General features: G+C 41.0%; 1 protein-coding gene across 1 annotated transcript in view; it reads right to left on the bottom strand.

Moving 5' to 3' along the window:
• Nucleotides 1-8,366, bottom strand: part of LOC147108712 (uncharacterized) — a 154,281-nt gene extending 145,915 nt beyond the window's left edge. The window contains exon 1 of the mRNA XM_086005459.1: nucleotides 8,050-8,366. The gene's annotated coding sequence lies outside the window, so the exon portion shown is untranslated. The remainder of the gene's footprint in view (nucleotides 1-8,049) is intronic.
• Nucleotides 8,367-13,486: the final 5,120 nt, after the last annotated feature.

The following is a 13,486-nucleotide window of genomic DNA, read 5'->3' as shown; positions in this document are numbered from 1 at the left end:
AGAAATTACATGTCTGTGCTTTCAGTTTCAGATCAGTTATAAAGCTAACAAAAGTCTCATTTTGTTGCTGTGTCCGAGAACGGAAGATGTATCTTTCATACGTCTCATTCTTTTTGGGAGAGCAATGTGCATCAAATTTTTTTAGCACATCTTCTAATTTTTCTCTGTTCTCCGCTGGATTAAATACAAATGTATTAAATACCTCTATCACCTGTGGGCCTGCAACCGTAAGCAGCAATGCTATCTTCCTTGCATCTGGCTTCGTACCGAATCCGATGGCTGCAATGTAGAGTTCGAATTGTTGTTTAAAAATCCGCCAATTGTAGTCGACATTTCCCTCGAGATTCAAACCTCCTGGTGGCTTCAAATTCTCCATGTCGCTTTTCACAATTTTCAGCAGATCTTCACCACCCTGGTACCATGTTATGTTCATTAATAACTAGACATTCTTATTATGAACACAGCTAGCTTCTAGCTAGTTATTTATTCAGTACACGTTCTCTAGGTACAGTATCTGTAGAGGCTTCCATGTGTGCTCCTGTGTGCAGGCTGCCATCTTGACTGTTGCCTTCTGGGTAGCCTAGTGCCTCATGGGTAATGTAGTCTTAAACATACAGCTATATACAGCTCTACACAGCTCCACCTAGTGTCCACTATAGAATGACATGCTATTGATCATTACAGGGCTGAAAGAGGCTACAGGGAGGGGCAAGCCCATGAAGGGATTTAAACATGAAAATGAGAATTTGGAAAATGAGGGTGGAGTATGGGCAGCTGGCCAGGAGATCATTGGAATAGTCGAGTCTGGGGGGGTGGCAGGCATGGATGAGGGTTTCAGCGGCAGATGGGCTGAGGTAGTGGCGGAGGCAGGTGATGTTATAGTGTGGAAGTTGGTGGTTGTTTGTGATGGAGAAGATATGGGGTCAGAAACTCAGCACGAGGTTGAATAAGACACTGGGGTTTCAAACAACTTTGTTCAGTCTGAGACAGTGGCCGGGAGGGGGATGGAATCGGTTGTAAGAAAATGAAGTTCGTGGCAGGAGACAAAAATATTTCACTGAAGTAAATTGCAGCTAATCCAAGACTGGATGTCAGATAAGCATTCTGACAACTCAAAGGCAGTGAAGGGATCAAGAGATGTGGTGGAGAGGTAGAGCTGGGTGTCGTCAGCATACATGTAAAAGCTTCAGTGGTGCTATCAAGGTGTTGCCCCCCTTACTTATTTGAAGCAGCCCAGGAGATTGCTGAAATAATGAAATTATTCAAAGTAAATTAAGAGATTGTCTCGCCTCTATCACACAGTGTGATTCCCATGCCAGAATTTGGTCCTAAAGCTCTTAAATTATTTTTTTCTTAATTACCATTGTTTTTAAGGCTGTTAGAATTTTACTAGTACAGTTAGATTTTTAAGCCTTGTACCTTGAGTTAGGGACTGGATTAAGGGATTACCCAAACTCAATTTACTTAGAACGCCGACAGCTGGTGCACAGGATCATTTCAAACCATCCTTCTTGGCTGGATTCAAATCCCCTGTGTCACTCAGTATCCCAACCGTAATAATATCAATCAACCAACAATATTCTTCAAACAACATAGATTTTGCTGGGGAATACCTCAATAGGCTTGGGCCCTTCAGCCTTGATAGAGGCAATTGAGAGGAGACCTCATAGAGGTATATAAGATGTTAAATGAGATACAAAGGTAAATGTGATGCACTGCTTCCAACTAAACTTTGACAGTAGGACAAGGGGTACAGGTTCAAACTTGGACAACGTAATAGGCCAATTTTAAGATTCATGTCAGGAATTTCTTCACACAAAGTGTGATCAACTCTTGAAATGCATTGTCAGGTATAGTAGTGGTAAAACCTCTAAGAAACAGTTGGATCCTGTGATTAAGGAATAAAAGTTTTTCTACTGGGCATAGCTAAAATGGGCCAAATGATCATCTGTCCTGTCTTATGAATGCTTGTGATTTTGTGGTGAGTCACGTTATATTAACAATGGATCATAATTTACTGTAGGAGTGAATCTAACAGCATCTGCTGTTAGTTAGACTTGCCTTTGCATGTTTAGGTTTTAAATTTTTTGCGTGGTAAGTTGCTGAAAGTGCCAGCTGATAATGTTGCAGTGAGGGAAACCGGGCATCTGGGACCTGAATGAACAGGCCAAGCAACTGTATCTCCTTAACCAATCAGATTGAAGGACTGTGAAATTAACTGCGCAAATACTGAGAAGGCAGTGTAAGTTAGAGTGGGTGAATTCAATGTCAAATCAGGTACAGGAAGAGAAATAAGGAGGGAAAGAAAGATTGGATTAAGAGAGAGAGAAAAAAGAGAGAAAGGAAATGTTTCTTTTTAAATTTTAAATTCTACATTTTTGAAATCTCCAACAGCAATTCAAACCTGAAGGAATGAGACTCCACACTTGTAATAGTTAATTTTCAGTGCTAGAGAGGTTGACTGGCAGTAATTTACAGTTATCATGTCATTAAAGGGGTTAAAGGCTAAAATGAACAAGGCTTAACTTTCTGTGATCAGTTTATTTCATATCTACTGAGCAAATACAACAACTACTCACCATTCAATGCATTTCAATGGTGAACCAGACAGTGAGATGACGTTTTAGTGACGCGAACAGCGGAGTGGAGCAACTCTGACAGCAACTTTTAGATATCCGCGTTTAACTGCAAATCTGCCCCTCGCCTGAAGTTGCTGTACCATTTGCATTTAAATAACGGCGAATGCCATTAGCTTCGCCGTTATTTTGACAACAAATTCTGACCCAATATCTATACTTACTGTAAGTAAAGAATTCCAGTATATAAGTAGCGTAACAGTGAGAATGTTTGCGACACAATCACAGTTTCATGGATTAAAACTCCAGAGTGATCTGTCACTGCAAACTACCAGCCACATGTGGAATTAATTCAATGAATACTTAAATGAGGTGAGGTGCCCTATAAAATTTATATCAAGGAGGAAAAACAGGTGATTTTTATATCACTTGGAAAACATTCTTCCTATGAGACAGCTGGGAGTACTGGCATTTCTATATTTATAGCAGCTATGGAAATCTTGATCTAAACAACACTTCTTGACAACTTATATGTTCATCAGAATTCGGTTACATAAGCGCTATTAGTTGCATACACATATCGTTTGACTGCTGAAAACTTGGGCATTATTGGGAAGGAATTGAAAGGAGATGCCTTCTGTAAAATGGGAGGAGGCTCGTCTGGAGCATAAACACCGGCATAGACCTGTTGGGCCAAATGGCCTGTTTCAGTGCTGTAAAATTCCATGTAATTCTAGTAGTTGTAATCAAAGTTTCCTTTAAGCTGCACGACCGCGCGGCTCTTTGGGCCTCTCGCGCAGCCAGCTCACCGGCTTTTCAATGCTCGCCGGCTTTTGAATGGGCCGCGCGCGCATTGGTTGTAATAGTTAATTTTCAGTGCCAGAGAGTTTGTTTAGCAGTAATTAACATGTGTCTTGTCATTAAGAGTACTTTTAGATAATTCTATGTAGCTTTCAACCTCTTTATCTAACGAAAAAAGAATCATTGATTCTAATTGAAATAAACTGTTATGTTGTTGCATTCTTTCATTGTCCTATATTAATCATTGGCCTATAATGTGCCTCATGTTGTATCCCCAAATGGAAAGCTTATGCCTTATTTAGTGCTCTCACTCACCACCTCTTCATTTTTCCCCATCTGGTTGACTACACTTCGCTTATGTAAAATCAGTAATTGATACCAAAAGTGACAAAGCATCAGCTACTCCGATGGAATGAATAGCAAATACCTGCATGTACACAAAATATTAACTGTACATAACGTTCTAATCTCAGTCAATATTTTAATAGTAGCTCTTTGTTGCTGATACTTGACCGCCTCTTCTTCTGAAGGTGACATGCATAGGTACTGGATGATCACTCTTTTGGGAACTAAAATACTAAATACCCTGCTACAGTAGTTCATTTTAAAGAACTAGAAAGAACACAAGATCGTATCCAGTTTTCTCACAACTCAATCCATCTCTTCAACTTTTTTAACTTTGGCTACTTCTGGAATCTAACAAAGATGTTATTGTAATCTCTACAGAGTTTTTCAAATGCAATGGCAATTAGCTGTCTTGTATGTGGTGGAACATTACTGTTCTCCCTCAGGGTCGTCATAAGGCCAGCTCAAACTGCACTATGACTACAGATTCCTTTTTTGTTTAAAATGAGGCTCCTAAACCATGTCCCATGAGCCTTAAACCTTGTGTGGACTCAGGCCCAAATGACATTTCCTCATTAATAATCCAAAACCTCAATCAATGAGCGGCTGTCACCAATCAACAGCAGAATGGAGTCCTTGTTCCATGGGAATGCAGGGAATAGGGTGTGACAAAAACAACACAATGCTCACACATACTACTTTTCTAGATATAAGATATAATTCTTGTAATCTGGATGCTCTATCCTGCTGAAGCTAAATAAAGTTCTATAAATGAAGCAAATTAAGAAAAAAATATAAATACTGCCACATCTTTACCACAAGTGGCTGTTGAAGCAGAGATTGTATCATAATTTAAAAGGCAATTGGATAAGTATTTGAAAAGAAAGAATATAAAAGGATGTGAGGAAGGGCAGGGAAATGGGATTCGAATAGATATCCAGTTGAAGAACTAGCACCTGCTCAGGCACAATGGGCTGACGACTTTCTTCTGTGCTGTTATTTCTATGTTTGTATAATCTTTTACTAACAAAGAATCTTCAAAAAGAAGATAGACTAAATGCAATAGACTAACGACTTTCAATATAGCATTCTCAACTGAATATCTTGTTCTTAGTGAAACAATATTCCTTTAGAATGGTTAATAATGTATCCTCAACGTTATTTTTTAAATAGATAACGTCCACACTTTGCTGGTGAGTAACCCTGCTTTTCTCACTATGATGCTAACAATAATGCACTTGCTTTTCTATTAAGCTACACTGATGCAAAATTATTTCAAATTGTGACTTTTTAAAAAAAAGATATATTTTGTTACAGGAAGAGGTCTTGTTTACACTGTATGATTGTGTTAATTTCCAGTTTAGCATGAATGCATTCCAATGTATTAACAAAACAAAATTAATATTTTAAGGAACAGTAATTAAAATAAAGCACACCCTAGAATTGTTATGATGTTTTTGTACAAATGCTTAAAAGATTTTTATCTAATTTTTAATTCAGCTATTATAACACCATTCAGCAAAGGGAGAAATGTTATATGAAACTGTTAACAGTTCATCTGTTAATATCACCAACAGTAATTTCTAGCCTTATATCAGCAGGGAAGACAGTAGTAAAAGATTTGGTGATTTAGGGTTTCCTAAAATCCTATAAAGACAAATATTTTATTAGGTGGCATGGTGGTGTAATATGTAATATGTTGGAGCATCAATTCTTTATGTAGGTCCTAAACTCCACCCTGGCCTCTGTTTAGCACATCACTGTGGAAACACAGCCGAGAGAGGGAACTCAGCAGCACTACCATTAACAGCGGCATCTTCACTCTTGTCTGCTTCTTGGTGATGAGTCAAGAGCTGCATTGGAGATGACCTGCAAGTTGGCCATAGAAGAAAGTGGACTGGGAAGACGACTAAGTGGAGAAAGCCAGAAGAAAAAAAAAAGAGGCTAACATGCCCTAATAAGAGTGTACATATCTTAAAAAGTTTTTAAAAATCATGTAAATATGACAGGCCTATGACTAAACATAATCTAAAACTCCACAAAAGTTAAGAATTATAAATTAGTAAGTTTATGCTTAATACATACAATAGAGATATGATGGATCTGGAATTAAGCTATAGGATGGGAACTTGAAGGAGAACTTGCCTTTATATAACACCGTACAGTATAACGTCATGAGGTCATCTCAAAGTGCTTCACAACCAATAAATTACAACACAATTAATAAATTGATACTAGCTTATGAATGCTTAAAACATTCACCTGAATTTTTTTTAATGAATTGGTTAATGCCTCTGCTGAAATAGCGATAGAATTAAGCACTCACATGACAGTAAACCATGTTATTTCAAGACCACACAATTTCAAAATCCAAACATTTCAGTCCTCATCTAGCTTCTCATATTCTGCCTTTTTTCTCTTTGATATTTTCAGTGAATTTTTCTGTTTTTGTTCTCTAATTTGAGCTGATATTCATTTCCACAACCTTCTTAGCATTTTTCAGATATATGTCATTTGCAGCCCAGTTTCAGATTCCCATAGTTGTTACATCTTTTTTCCTGTTGTATTGATAAGAATTAAGGAGGCCAGCTGTTAAATGAGCCTCCTGGGGTAACCGTTATACAGATATTCAAGTTTCTTCCAGTAGGGTTTAATTCCAGATACTCATGATTTGAACTCTGCTCTTCACCCCAGCGCTCTGCAGTAACCCAAGGGTGGCAAATGGAGCTTGTCAGTGTCTGTGTATAATTTACATGATCTTGAAATTGATGTCCTCTGTAAAAAGATGAATACCTTCAAAATGGATAACATACAGAGGATAACACCCACTCCCCAGAAACTGGCCTGCATTCTTATCTTTTGCCCATATAAATCAGGAAAAATATTTTGCAACAGCCATGAACTATTGCCTGCAAAATTTAAAACACCAGAACAGGCTGGGGCACTTTTCTCTAGAAAAGAGAAGGTTGAAGGGTGACCGAATAGAGGTCTTTAAAATTATGAAGGGGTTTGATAGGGTAGATACAGGGAAGATGTTTCCATTTGTGGGTGAGTCCAAAATTAGAGGATACTAATAATAAGATAGTCACTAATAAATCCAATAAAGAAATTCAGGAGAAACTCTTTACCCAGAGAGTAGTTGGAATGTGGAACTTGCTATCACAGAGTAGATTTAAGGGGAAGCTAGATAAGCACGAGGGAGAAAGAAACAGAAGGATATGCAGATAGGGTTAGATGAAGAGGGGTGGGAGGAGGCTCCTGTTGAGCATAAACACCAGCATAGACCAGTTGGGCCGAATGGCCTGCCTCTGTGCTGTAAATTCTATGTAGTTAAGATATAATCTATTCTCATGCTGTACTACATATTTTCTATGATCAAATGGAAATTAACGTTTAGCTGAGAAAATGACATTTCTATATCTCAAATAACTGAAATGAGTGACTTGAATGAAATCGGATTCAATTATACAGAAGCGGAAAGTATTATTCTATAGTGAATATCTGATCGTTTGTTTTAAAAAGTCTAGTTATAAATAGACGGAATGAACAGTACACTGAAGGAACAGTACACCGAAGGTGAACAATGCCAGCAGGCAACAGCTGCAGGTGAAAAACGCTTAGCATTGACATCAGCGAGATGGTGTGATTACAACAGTTTCATTAAGATCTCAAAGCCGTAACAATTCTGACAGTTTCAAGTTCAAGCAACGTCTTCTGAATTCAGGAAAATGCTGGACAGAAATCAATTTTGAGCGCTGCATCTTAAGCAGCTTCTGCTTGCTGGCGGCTATCTACATATTTAATCATGTGCTAATCGCTTATGTGCACATTGTAAGTAAACGACCAGGGGTTTACTTTACAACGTTCATTGAGCAGGTCACGTTGCATATATTTACATAAAACAAAATCCTCTCCAGTTTCTAATCTAAAATGGGCAATGCACAGCTGCAATTTTTAAAATCCATTGCTTAATTTATAAGGAATGTATCCCATTACGCTTTTATTTATGTAATAAATGAATTGTTTTTTTCAAAAATACACTGGCACAAGCACACCTCGCTCTCTCATACACACACACACATATAGATGTGAGAAATGAGTTGATTATAGTAACTGTATGAATTAGCTATCTGATTGGCAATTCCCCATCATTGCACTGACAGATACCATGGAATTAGTTCATCGTGTTACATGAAGAAAATGGTTAACAGATTAAAAACTTCACCTCTCGGTTCAGACGCAACTTAAAACGGTTCTTATATGAAAAATATCTTGTTATTAAACTGCGCAATCCAACGCATAAACGATTGTTAAATAGGATACTTACTCAGAAAAAGAAATCTTGTAAAAGTGATCTATTGCTCCTTGGTTTCGGGGTCATGTGTCTCCCAATTTCCCTGAAGCAAATATTTCTAATGCACAGCGTTGTCTGGCATTGGTTACAACGCGTTTATTGCATCGCATTCTGCAGCTTCACAAGTAAGGGGAAAAAAAACAAATCGCAATGTTCTTCAAGGCGGGTAATATTACTTCATGCTGTATGGGTGCTCAGTTTACAGTTATCGTATTCACTCATCTTTCGGTTAAAAGGGCTCAAAAACTCTGCCTGGCAACCGCCAGCTAGAGCCATGTGATGAAGCGGCGTTGGGGCTGAGACAGAACTGCAGCGTCCCCTACAGTGATTTCCACTGGCGATGGGTCCAACTAGTCAAAGCAGCCGTGTCTAACTGTAGAACTGACAGTGGTTTGTTACCCCGCCTTTTTAACTGGTAAAGAGATGTTTTCAGTTCGAGCAATCTTTATCACACTCCACAGAGATATGAAAAAAAAATCATATGGTATCAGTCCAGAGCTGTGTAAAAGACAAGTAAATACAGGTCTATGTAATGCAATGGCTAATGTGGCGCTGGGAGATGGACACACACCCTTTAAAGCTGGTCAGTGGGGCTATTAAAGTGCGAAAGCAAAATACTGCAGATGCTGGCGCTTCATACTCAGAGATTTGCCTGTCTTTCCCTAGGGATTTGCCTGTCTTTCCCTGGGGATTGGGAGGAAATGTCACACAGCCCAGTTTAAATCGTTAGAATATTGAGTGGCTGGAATACAGCTTAGGATAGAGGGTGTGTGAAGGAAGTGGGCTCCATAAAACAAGAACAACTTGCATTTGTACAGCGCCTTTGAAGTAATAAAGTGTCCTAGGGAGTTTCACAGAGCAAAGACAGAGCAAGCAATAGCAGAAGAATTCGAAGAGGTGAGGACATGTTTTGCGAAAGCTATTGAAGGCAGAGGTTTCAACAAAAGGTGGCCGTAGAATCAAGTTGGTGAAGGAGAGAAGCCTCTAGATAGTCTCTCAGGGACAACATATAAACAAAGTTGGGAGCCTTTTCCAAACCTATCATGAGAATTGTGAGGTAAGTTGCTATATAAATGCAAGCTCTCTCCCCTGCTATCGCTCTCTGTTCATGTATGGTAAAGAAAGAATTGCATTTATATAATGTATTATCATGTCTCTCAAAAATGTCTCAAAATGCTCTATATAGGGACATAAGAATGTTTAGGAATGGAAAAAAACACGAAGTCCAACTGCCCATCCCAGCAGCACAATGAATCACCTTGAAGAGCAGTGACTAGTGTTATGTAGGTAAATGAAGCAATCATTTGGCACACAGCAAAATACCACAAACAGCAATGTAATGACCAGTCAATCTTCTATCTTGGAATGGAAAAGAATTAAACCAGATTGGATGGCAGCAAGAAGTTCAGAAAGAAAAATGAGCAGCAAGACTGAAAGAAGACACGTATGAGGTGAGGAATAAAGAGCCAGAAAAGGCCTAACTCTCAGCCCACAGGTGTGAGAGGGAGTTAGTATGTGCTAAATAGTTCCAGTAATGGCACACAACATTCATAAAACACATACCACAAGCCACTACTGCAAACCATGCAGGTGTGGCATCATAGATATTCTACCACCAAACACATCTAGCCTGAACAACACTGCTTCTCTCTCTCTCTCTCTCTTTATATATATATAATAAAAACACAAGCAAGTCAGCTCCCAGCTACTTCTGCCCAGTGGACTCCATGTCCCAACCCTACCTCAGCTATTTGGCTTGCAACCATCTGCCAAAGAGTATTTTCAGCCCTGGTTATATGTAGTGCAATTAAATGTATTCATATGTACCTGTTAACGCTATGTGACCACATATATGCCATGATACATTTGTATATGAACAAAAGGAAATATGGACATTGGAGAAAATAATTTACAAAATGGGCAGGAGAATAAATGTTGGGGGGTATAGTAGAATAGTGGTTAGGTTACTGGAATAATAATTCAGAGAACAATAGTTCAAATCCCACCGTGTCAGTTTGAGACAAAAGCAAAATACTGCGGATGCTGGAAATCTGAAATAAAAGCAGATGACCTGAAATGTCCACAGATGCTGCCTGACCTGCTGAGTATTTCCAGCATTTTCTGTTTTTGTGTTAGTTTGAGAATGTGAATTCAGTTTTTTTTTTAAATTCTGGAAATAAAAAGCTGGCATCAGCAAGAGTGACCATGAAGCTATTGGACTGTTGTAAAAACCCATCTGGTTCATTAATGTTCTCTAGGGGAGCAAACCTGCCGTCCTTACCTGGTCTGTGTGACTCCAGTCTCACGCCTTAACTGTCCTCTGAAGTGGACTAGCAAGACACTCAGTCGTATCAAACTGCTACAAAAAAGAAGATTCTGCAGTGGTTCAAGAAGAAGGCCCACCACCACCTTCTCAGGGCAACTAGAGATGGGTAATGTTGGCCTTGCCAGTGACGCTCACAACCTGAGAATGATTAAATAAAAAAATACTTTGAATGTGCATATATGCAAGTGCTGTATGAAATGGGGGTTCAAGCTTTTGTCTTTGTTGGCCACTTAGGTGCATATGATGGAACCTTGCGGGCCACATATAAAATTTAAATCCATGTTCCCATTATTTATTCCTATCTCAAGTTGCTGATATCAACAGATCTTGTGAGGTTATCCACTTTGGTGGCAAAAACATGGAGGCAGAGTATTATTTGAATGGCAATAGGTTGGGAGAAGGGAAAGTGCAAAGAGACCTGGGTGTTCTTGTGCACCAGTCGCTGAAGGTAAGCATGCAGGTGCAGCAGGCGGTTTAGAAGGCAAATGGTATGTTGGCCTTCATAGCAAGAGGGTTCGAGTACAGGTACAAGGATGTCTTGCTACAGTTGTACAGGGTCTTGGTGAGACCGCACCTTGAATATTGTGTGCAGTTTTGGTCGCCTTACCTGAGGAAGGACATTCTTGCCATGGAAGGAGTGCAGCGAAGATTCACCAGGCTGATACCTGGGATGGCATGAATGACGTATGAGGAGAGATTGTGTCGATTGGGCTTATACTCACTGGAGTTTAGAAGATTGAGAGGGGATCTCATCGAAACCTATAAAATTCTGTCAGGCCTGGACAGACTAGATGCAGGAAGGATGTTTCTGATGGCCGGGGAGTCCAGAACCAGGGTTCATAGTCTAAGGATAAGGGGTAAGCCATTTAGGACTGAAATGAGGAGGAATTTCTTCACCCAGAGAGTGGTGAACCTGTGGAATTCTCTGCCACAGAGGGCGGTGGACGCCAGTTCATTAAATATATTCAAGAAAGAGTTGGATATATTTCTTAAGGCTAAAGGGATCAAGGGATATGGGGAGAAGGCAGGGACAGGGTACTGAATTTGGATGATCAGCCATGATCTCATTGAATGGCGGAGCAGGCTTGAAGGGCCGAATGGCCTACTCCTGCTCCTATCTTCTATGTTTCTGGTTGAGAATTAATGCATCAAAGAGGCAACAGCACTAAAAACAGCCCATTATCTTGTCACTTTGCTGTGCGTAAATTGGTTGCCGCGTTTCCTATATTACAACAGTGACTACACTTAAAAAAAAGTACACTGTAAAGTACTTTGGAATGTCCAGTGGTTGTGAAAGGCACTATATAAATGCAAATCTTTCTTTATTCAATAGCACACAGCTGGTGGCATCTTCAACATCACTCACCGGATTGGCAGAGCCAGCTCTGCTTTTGGCAAACCCGGGCGGAGATTCTGGCAGGAACGAGGGGTTAGTCTGCCAAAAGAAGTCATTGCACACCAATCTGTTATCCTCACCGCCCTACTATATATAACTTGACTGCTTCCATTTGCACTGTCTATGATGCATTGCTGACACCAAGGCTGGAATTTTCCCGTTGCCGTGCGTGCGGGTTTGAGAGGCGGGTCAGCTGTACAAATAGCGGAAATAGGCAACGCATTGGGACCCCGCCGTCATCTCGGCTCCTTGTGCCTTTAACTCAGGCACATTTCCCAGCATGCCACGGACCTGATCGGCAGAGGCGGGTGACCTAATTCAACTCATTAACTGCTTGTTATCGACCCTTAAGAGGGTTTTTAACAGCAGCTTCTGAATTTACGGAATGAGCATGGGAAGCACGCAGTTTGGGAACCTCACCTGTGATGGGGAGGCAGAAGCTCAGTGGCCATTGTGCGAGGGCATTAATTGACAACCTTACACCTCATTAGTTGCCTAAGGGAAAGGCTCTTGCTGACTCCATTTTGTGCACAGATTTAGGTTTCTGGAGTTTGCAGGTCATTTCTGCAACCTTGGAAGCTACTCTCAGCACATTGCTAGTCAGTATTAGAATAATGAGGCCATCTATGACATCAGCACAGGTGCCGCTTATACTGTCTCACCTTGGTCCTCAGAATTGGACCAAGATGAGCACCACCATCAGCAGCAGCAGCCACACCAGCAGCTTCTCCTCAATGACCTGATGCTCTACAGGAGAGAGGGGATCAGCGCAGGGCTGCAATGTTCTGGAGGAAATACCCCCAACACAGGGTTTACAGGCAGAGGATGAGCTTCCTCAACATGGCTGAACAGCAGTGCCAAAGGAGGCTCAGACTATTGCGCTAAGGTTGTTGCAGACATTTGCAGCTTACTGGAACCAGACCTGCAGCCCAGAGGACCTGGTGGACATGCCTTACCAGTGTCTGTCAAGGTCAACAGCCCCCTCAACCTCTTCGCCTCAGGCTCCTTCCAGACATTTGCGGCATCTCGCCATCAATCACTCACAGATGCATCACCCAGGTCACCGATGCCATGTTTAACAAGCCAGCTAATTATGTGAACTTTGCCACTGATGAAGCCAGTGTTATTGAGTGGATGCTCCGCTTTGCTGCTCTGGCTGGCTTCCCACAGGTGCAGGGCATCATCAACTGCACACATGTGGCCCTCAGGGCACCCCATCATCACCCAGGAATCTTTGTGAACCGCAAGGGCTTCCACTCCCTCGATGTGCAGCTCGTCTGCAACCATAGGAAGATCATCATGCATGTGTGTGCCAGATTCCCTGGCAGCTGTCATGAATCTTTCGTGTTGTGCCAGTCCACCCTCCCTCAGTCTACCCTCCCTCAGCTCCTCACACCTTCAAACACACTTGCCGGCTGTCTACTTGGAGACAAGAGCTATCCACTAAAGACCTGGCTCATGACACCCTTAAGGAGGCCAAGTAATGAGGCTGAGGAGCATTACAATGAAAGCCACATGTCCACCATGATGCAAACAATAGGCGTGCTGAAGATGCGCTTCAGATGCCTTGACAGATATGGAGGAGCCCTTCAGTACACACCAGCCAGGGTCTCCAAAATTGTCGTCATTTGCTGCGTGCTGAACAACATAGCGCAGCAGCGAGGAGCAAGACACACATCGCACAGCCT

The sequence above is a fragment of the Somniosus microcephalus genome, chromosome 13 (assembly GCF_052327205.1).
Source record: "Somniosus microcephalus isolate GS21.2 chromosome 13, FLI_Smic_1.0, whole genome shotgun sequence".
Taxonomy (NCBI): Eukaryota; Metazoa; Chordata; class Chondrichthyes; order Squaliformes; family Somniosidae; genus Somniosus; species Somniosus microcephalus.
The sequence above is the reverse complement of the archived record's forward strand: the minus strand, read 5'-3'. Positions and strand labels throughout refer to the sequence as shown.